The sequence below is a fragment of the Sardina pilchardus genome, chromosome 6 (assembly GCF_963854185.1).
Source record: "Sardina pilchardus chromosome 6, fSarPil1.1, whole genome shotgun sequence".
Lineage (NCBI taxonomy): Eukaryota > Metazoa > Chordata > Actinopteri > Clupeiformes > Clupeidae > Sardina > Sardina pilchardus.
The window spans coordinates 12,967,294-12,976,275 of NC_084999.1; positions in this window are offsets into that span (position 1 = coordinate 12,967,294).

Below are 8,982 nucleotides of genomic sequence, written 5' to 3' on the forward strand. Positions count from 1 at the left end.
GCTCAAAGCTGAAGCTGGACACTGTCGGGAAACAGGGCAGACATCAAAGGTGTGTTGATCACAGGGAGCTGTTTTGGAAGAGCAGTAGAACTGAGAATGCAAACCAGACTGGAGGAGTCTGTCAAGGGCCTGGCTCTGGATGGAGAATGGAAGAGACAGGAGAGAGATCTTGTGTGTGTGTGTGTGTGTGTGTGTGTGAGAGAGAGAGAGAGAGAGAGAGAGAGAGAGAGAGAGAGAGAGAGAGAGAGAGAGAGAGAGAGGCTATGGAAATTAGTCAGTGTAGAAATTAATCTGTCAGGGATTAGACCAAAATGAGCATGACGGCAGGTTTAATCTGAACACATGAGAACTGCATTTGGGAAACACATGAGAGTAATGAACTAGATCACTGAGCACTGTGATTGGACTAGACAACACATACAGGTACGGTGGCTCATAACAGTGGCAATCCCACCTTGTATGATGCCCTGGTTGACCACCCTAACCAAACATCGCATTCTGGTCTACTAGCCTACCTTGTCCTATGTATAATAGCACAGCTAGCAACATAGCAAGTTATCTTTTCTTGGCTCTCGACTTCACCTGCTAATATTCTGTTTGTCACGCTGGTCGGAGTGTTTCGTTTCCCCACAGGTTTTCTAAGTTTGCAACTTTAAATGTTGGCTTCTCCTCTAGGTCTTGGGAAATAGTTTCATAATCCACTAGGGCTGAAGGAGCAAACAATCAGGCCCTGATGTACTAAGAATAGCGATCGTAACGTTCTTTGCGCCAAGGCCAACACGCAGAAAGCACATGCTATCATACTTCAGTTTACGTCCTATTTACCAATCCTGAAATTCGTTGGGTAATCTGCGCCGTTCTCCGCCCCCTAACGCAGTTTGCGAAGGACAACAACTGAACGACACGTCTATCAGAAGCGCAGTTGAATGAAGTTAACTGATGACTACATTAGAAGGAATCCGACGTTTAGCGATCATGAAATAATACAATGCATAATGTCAACAAGCAGGAAGATAATTTAGAGTAGTAGTTCTACTCAAACTAGGCTTACTTGTGCACGTAGGCTATGGAAGATTTATCAAATCTATCAAGTAGGAAAGTTTAAGCGGATGGCGTGTAAGTGAAAGTAAACATTCGAAAAGCCACCGAAAGTTAAGGTTGCTTTTGATGTAGTACAAAGACGCAAAACTGGTGGTCTAATTAGCGATTTTGTTGTATTTGAATGATTCTCTTATAGATGCATTTAACAGCAAATCGCATTTAACACCTGCTTTTACAAGGCGGAAATATTTAGGCGCAAAATAGACGTGCGCTTTCATGGGCAGTTTTAGTACATACAGGGGAATACATAATTAGGCGCATTTAACGCTTCTCCTCCCATCTTTTTACACGAACCTCCTACTATCAGCTGACACTCCCATAAATCCATATGCATGAGACGGAAAAGCGCAATTTGCCATTTTCAGCTCCCGCGACAGGCAGTCTGCGCCTTCACCTCATTGCGGCATGTTGATACATACCTCGCCATCTTTCTATGCGCACGTTGCGAAACAAATATGCCTGAAGTGGGCGCAAAAGCGTTAGTACATCTGCCCCTCAGTGTTAATAATCTAACACTAGCATTGCCATTTGCCCATGGGCGTCAGACCCATTATATGAGGGTGGGACAGGACCTAATCACCTTTTAATATTAGATTGTGTAAATTCTGCATCATGATGTAAATAAAGGTGTTATTTTGAACACTACTTTGTCTTGCTCTTTTGGACTACAAGAAGAATGTAGGCTATAGGGTCCAAATAACAGAAAAACCTTGATTTATGCCCAAATTCATGGAAAATTAAGTTATTTGAGCAATGTTGCAGGACAACCACACGTGTAACTGTTGTCATTTATTTGGATTTTATTTTGTAATTTTCTATTGGTTTAACTGGCACTATAAAAGGGACTTTTATTTTGAAACCTCTACTGAGCTGCCGTAACGAGAGTTCATGAGTCAGAAGCATGCAGGCTCCGTATGTGTTGCTGGCAAGTGTGATAGTTAAACGAACAAGAGTATTACATGTTGAGAAGTAAATTAAGAGATAATGAAGATATAAAGGCGTCAAGATGATTTCCTTTCGTAGCATGCAGCCAACGAGGTAATTTGTCTGTCTGTATTTTACTTTCTTTATGTATTATTTCATGGCTAATAAGCTAACATGAGTTTATGTGTTTAATACTGTGTATTATTAGTTTTCACGGTTTTGACTTGGAGAGAAGACTTCAATAAACCAGTAAAGGAAACCACTTGTGTTTGCCGTGCTTGAGAGGGAGTTACAGTGAAAACTCGGACTGTTCATCGACGCAAGTGTGATTCAGCAAGCCGAAGAACTAGCAAGCTAATCTCAACGTGGTGGCTAGCGTTACGGTGTGAACGGTCGTCGAAGGACTGGCAGATGAGTGGAAAGCACGCACTTGCTACACATAGTTTAAACACACATACACGGACTGAAAAGGCAACATTTCAAGGCAAAGCCATAACGAACTTGGACACTAACAAGAGTGGGCTAAGAAGGGCTTTATTAGACGTTGTCATAGATGTTCATGATAAGCTGATTTCATTGTTTTGCTGTGTGTGGTAATTACGACATTTCTGCTTAGCCAAAGGTTTAACTGAAGCTTGCCATTTAGTTAATTGTCAGTCAATGCTATATGCTAATTTAAAGTATGTGTTTTGGTAATATTAAGTGAAGGCTTTTTGCCATATCACATTTGAGTTCTCCAGATCTGTTAGTGAACAGACATTCTAATTTAATACATTTCAAGTTTCTAAGTGCCTTTTGAGGAACAGTGAAGTATTGCTATTGACAATATAGCTTATATTAATTTCAAGTTTAAACGTATACACTTACATTTAAGAGTAATTTATATTTGAGTAAGTGATAGCAGTTGATGCTAAGGTTATTTACCTTTTCTGTTTTTGAAGTTTACATATTTAGTACATTTTCATTTATGTAGTCAGTTTAAGAAAGCTGTCAATTATGGCTGAGTCTAGTGAGTCTATAGCTCAGGGAAGAGACAGTGTTAAGGATGATGCAAATGAAGACTCTTCAGAAGCTCAAGTGGGTGACACTGAAGTCCAGCAAGAGGACGTAGAGCATCCAAGACGTGGTGAACGAATCCGCACTCTAACAGAGAAGGGTCAAGAAATGCAAGACAACAAAATTAAAGCACTTCAACAAAGGTTCAACTATATTTACAGCAAATGGAGAACACAAGTTAAATTCTCTAAACAGCCATTATCACAATCATCAGCACCTTTATCAGATACTCTTCTTAATGACATTATTGGTGATGTCAGAGGTCTTTCTGCAGATGTCCAGCGAGTATATGAAGAACTGCGTAGTCTTTCAACTCCAGACCAAGACACACGCAGAAGAGTGGATCTGTGTGTAGAGATTTCAAACTTTATTGTTTCTAGAGCCTCAAGTCGTCTGAGTGGAAAGATTCCAGTAGAAGAACAGCATGATTGGCCTGAAGCAGGTTCTCTTTGGAACTCAAAGAAAAGTGAAGTTGGTTCGGTCTCCTCGATCTTGAAAGCTGCATCGGAGCAATCAAGCAAGTCCTCTGTGAAACGGCAAGAAGCTGCTGCTGACGCTGCTGCAAGCCAAGCTGTTCTGAAAGTGTTGCAAGAACAAGAAAGAGAGCAATTGGAAATACAGCGCCTAGAAGCGGAAGCTAAAAGGAAGATAGCTGCTCAAGAGGCAGCAGTTGTAAAGCGCCGTTTAGAACAAGAAGCAGAAGAGGTGAAGAGAAGAATAAAGAAAGAGGAGGAGGAAGCTGAAATGAAAGCTCAACTAGAGGAAGAACACGCCGTTCTTCAAAGGACTCTGGAGGAAAAACGAAGAAAGATAAAGCATTTGGAAGCGGTGAAGGAGCTCAATGCAGCGCAGGCAAGAATGCAGGTGTATGATCAGGGGTTGGCCATAAAGGAAGAGCCTAAAGACCTACTAAGTCATGACACGGTAGCAGGAAACCAGCTGCTTGGCCCCATAAGCCGTCTGCCCTCGGTTCTATCTCCTGTCCCACAAGTCGTGACCACCTCCTCACATGAAAGTACAGCAGAGCTTGTCAAGTTACTGGCAGATGCTTTGAGTGCCAACAGAATCCCAGTTCCTGAGCCTTCAATATTCAGTGGGGATCCATTGAAGTACAGCGACTGGAAACTCTCATTTGAAACGCTCATTGACCAAAAAAATATTCAAGACAAAGAGAAGATATACTATCTGCGTAAATACGTAAGTGGACAAGCTAAGACTGCACTTGATGGCTATTTCCTACTTGGAACCGAATCTGCCTATGTTGCTGCATGGAAGATTTTGGAAGAGAGATATGGAAACCCATTTACAATTTCAAAGGCATACAGAGACAAACTCCAAGCGTGGCCCAAGATGGGATCTAAAGACAGCTTCGAGCTCAGAGAGTTTGTCGATTTTCTCCGTAGTTGTGAGGCTGCTATGGTCCACATCAAGGCATTGCAGATCTTGAATGACTGTAATGAAAACAGAAAGATTCTTTCAAAGTTACCAGATTGGCTAACTGCGAGATGGAACAGGAAAGTCATTGAAGCAGAAGAACAGACCGGCCAGTTCCCCTCCTTCAGCCAGTTTGTGAAATTCTTGACAAAAGAAGCGAAAATTGCTTGCAATCCAGTTACATCATTGCAGTCACTAAAGCAAGGTGAAACTGACAAACCGAAGTACCAAAAACATCAGAATGTTAAAGCAAAGACACTGACCACAAGTTCTAATGAAGAGACTGTCAAAACATGCATTTTCTGTAAGAAGACTGGACATGCTTTGCACAAGTGCAGGAAGTTTGTGGAGAATTCAGTCACAGACAGAGTGAAATTTGTTCAAGCTGAAAAGCTATGCTTTGGTTGCCTTAAGTCTGGCCACCTCTCAAAGAGATGCAACAATAGGAGTGTTTGTGACACATGCCACAAGCGACATCCTACTTGTTTGCATGAAGATAGAGACAAGGAAGAACAAAAACTACCAAGATCCAAACAAAACCAAAGTCAAGAGAAATCAAGTACAAGTCAAGAAAAGAACAAAGAAAAACCTCAAGCAACACAACATAAAGAAATTGTCACAGTTGCTACTTCAAATCGAGTAATCCTTGATGAAGTTAATACACAGACCTCTGCAATAATTCCTGTTTGGCTTTCATCTGCAACTCAGCCAGCGCAAGAAGTCCTTGTATATGCTCTCTTGGATTCTCAAAGTGACACAACATTTGTTCTAAGTGAAGTAGTTGAAGCTTTGGAGGCCAACAAAGAGCATGTCAAGTTGAAACTCTCTACTATGACTTCAAGAACTACAGTAGTGAGCTCTCAAAGAGTGAACAACTTACAAGTCCGTGGCTTTTACTCTGGTAAGAAGATCTCTTTACCACCAACCTACACTCGTGAATTTATTCCCGCCAACAGAACTCACATACCAACTGATGACACTGCAAAGGCTTGGTCCCATCTAGAGCACCTCCAAGAAAATATAGCACCTTTGCAAGATTGTCAAGTAGGACTGCTCATTGGTTACAACTGCTCTCAAGCCCTATTGCCACGAGAAGTTGTGTCAGGCAAAGAAAATCAGCCCTATGCACAGCGGACTGATCTTGGATGGAGTATTGTCGGCCATGGGAATCCTTGTGTAGACTATGGAGATGCTTTCGGAATCAGCCATCGTATAGTAGTGAGACAAGTGACACCAGGTGTTGAGCCCTCTTTCAATCTCAAAACAGAAGTGCACTATGTGAACAGATCCAAAGTCAAAGAAATTACCCCTTTAGACATCCTAAAGGTCCTTGAATCAGACTTCTCAGAAAGAGCTGGAGAAGAGGATCCTGTGTCTCAAGATGACCTCAAGTTCCTGTCAAAGATGAGAGAAGGCATAACCCAAAAGGACAATGGTCATTTCGAAATGCCATTGCCGTTCAAAGAGGAAAGACCAAAACTTCCGAACAATAGGATATGCGCAGTACATCGCCTTAACTGTCTTGAAAAGAGGCTAAAGAAGAATGAAACATACTACAAGGATTATGTCAGCTTTATGGATGACATCATTTCACGTGGTGATGCAGAGAAGGTCCCCGTGGAAGAGCTTGACAACAGTCCGGCATGGTATATTCCACACCATGGAGTTTATCATCCACAAAAACCCGGAAAGATACGTGTGGTGTTTGACTGTTCTGCCAAGTTTCAAGAAACATCTCTTAATGACTATCTGCTCACTGGACCTGACCTGACAAATACATTGGTGGGTGTCCTGTGCAGATTCAGAAAGGGCTCTATTGCAGTGATGTGTGACATCGAAAGGATGTTTCATCAGTTTCATGTGAAAAGAGAAGACCAAGATTATCTACGATTCCTTTGGTGGGAGAATGGGAATCTGGAAACCACACCATCAATCTACAGAATGAAGGTCCACCTGTTTGGAGCGTCTTCGTCTCCTGGTTGCGCCAACTTCGGCCTGAAACATCTGGCGGCACAAGGGCAAGATCAATACAGCGAAGATACGATACGCTTCATTCAGAGGAATTTCTATGTAGACGATGGTCTGGCAAGTGTCCAAACAGAGAAGGAAGCCATCCAGCTTGTCAAAGAATCAAGAGAACTTTGTTGCACTGGCAAGTTAAAACTCCACAAGTTTGTTTCCAATAACAGCAATGTGATGGCATCCATCCCAGAAGAGGAACGTGCCACTATCAAAGAACAAGATATGGCCTTAAGCCTACCACATATGGAGAGGGTGCTTGGAGTAGAGTGGTGCATCACTTCTGATTCATTCAAGTTCAGAGTTCAAGTTAAGTCCAATCCACTAACAAGAAGAGGTGTGCTCTCTACTGTAGCCTCGATGTACGATCCATTAGGATTTATGGCACCTTTCGTCCTTCTAGGGAAACAAATACTCCAACAAATGTGCAAAGAGAAGATTGGCTGGGATGAGGAACTTCCGGAAAACTTAAGACCTCAGTGGGAGTCCTGGATCAGAGACCTACCCAATCTAGCTGAAATAGAGATTCAAAGATGCTACTTACCTTCAAGTTTCGGCAATGTCAAAGGGTATGAGCTTCACCATTTCTCCGATGCAAGCGTTTCTGGATATGGTGAATGCACTTACCTGCGAGCCGTTAGTGAATCTAATGAAGTTCATTGTTGTCTAGTAATGGGAAAGGCAAGAGTTTCGCCGACCAAAGTTACAACAATACCAAGACTGGAACTTTCAGCGGCGGTAGTTGCAGTCAGAACCAGTGACATGCTCCATAATGAACTGGAAATCCAAGACCTCCAAGAATACTTTTGGACAGATTCCACAGTCGTTCTTGGCTACATAAATAACGACGCCAAGAGATTTCAAGTGTTTGTAGCTAATCGGATACAGAGAATCAAGTCAAGCACAAAGCCTGAACAATGGGCCTATGTTGCATCCGAAGACAACCCGGCAGACCATGCCTCTCGGGGGTTAACTGCAAAGCAACTCAAGACTTCCAATTGGTTCTCCGGACCGAAGTTTCTTTGGCAAAAGGAACTACCTGACAGAGAGTGCAAGGTGGGAGAAGTTAAGGAAGATGATCCTGAACTCCGCAAGGCTGTTGTGTTCAACACTAAGGCAAAGGAGGACAGATCATTAGTCGACCGCCTTGAGAAGTTCTCTGATTGGTCAAGGGTAGTACAAGCAGTCGCCAGATTGAAACGACGAGTCAATGAACACAAAGGAGTAAAGCAAAGAACCAACGAAAGCACAAGTTTAGAAGAGAGGAAAGAAGCAGAGATTGCTATTACTAAACTAGTTCAAGAAGAAGTGTTCTCAGATGAGATAACGAGTTTGAAAACAAGGAAGGTTGTTGCTAAGACAAAACATAGCACTCTGTATAAGTTAAGTCCAATTTTGGATGAAGAAGGTATCTTAAGAGTGGGAGGACGCCTAAGTCAAGCCTCGTTACACCCACATGTTAAGCATCCAGCGATACTACCCAAAAACAGTCACATATCAGACTTGCTTATCAAGCACTTTCATGAAAAGGTTCATCACCAGGGACGTGGAATGACGGTAAACGAACTGCGAGCTAATGGATGGTGGATCCTAGGATGCAGCAGCGCAGTATCGTCGCACATTTTCAAATGTGTCAAGTGTCGAAAGTACAGAAGACGTACTGAAGAACAAAAAATGGGTGACTTACCTCAAGATAGAATGGAAACGACTCCGCCATTCACCTACGCCGGCATAGACTGTTTTGGTCCGATCTATGTTAAAGATGGAAGAAAAGATGTTAAAAGATATGGTCTCTTACTTACCTGTCTATGTTCAAGAGCCATACATATAGAAATGCTTGATGACATGACGACTGATGCATTTATCAATGCTCTGAGAGCGTTCATTGCTATAAGAGGAAACGTTCGTCAGCTACGAAGTGACCAAGGCACCAATTTCATTGGCGCAAGGAGAGAGTTTGCAGAACTCATGAAGGGAATGGATGAAGATAGAGTGAAGGCTTTAGGATGTGAATTTCTAATGAATCCTCCAGCGGCAAGTCATATGGGCGGCATCTGGGAGAGACAAATTAGAACTGTAAGGAGTGTTCTTACTGCTATTCTCGACCAATCAGCACAAAGACTAGACAGTTCCTCATTAAGAACATTCTTATATGAGGTGATGGCAATCGTTAATAGCAGACCACTTACTGCGGAACACTTGAATGACCCATCTGCACCTGAACCTTTGACTCCAAACCACATCCTCACCATGAAGTCAACCATCATTCTTCCTCCACCCGGACAGTTTGTGAGAGAAGATTTGTATCTTCAAAAAAGGTGGCGTCGAGTTCAATATTTGGCCAACGAATTTTGGATTCGATGGAAAAAGGAATACCTATTGAGTTTACAACCAAGACAAAAGTGGCAAAAGAATAGAAGAAATCTGAAGGTGAATGACATTGTGCTT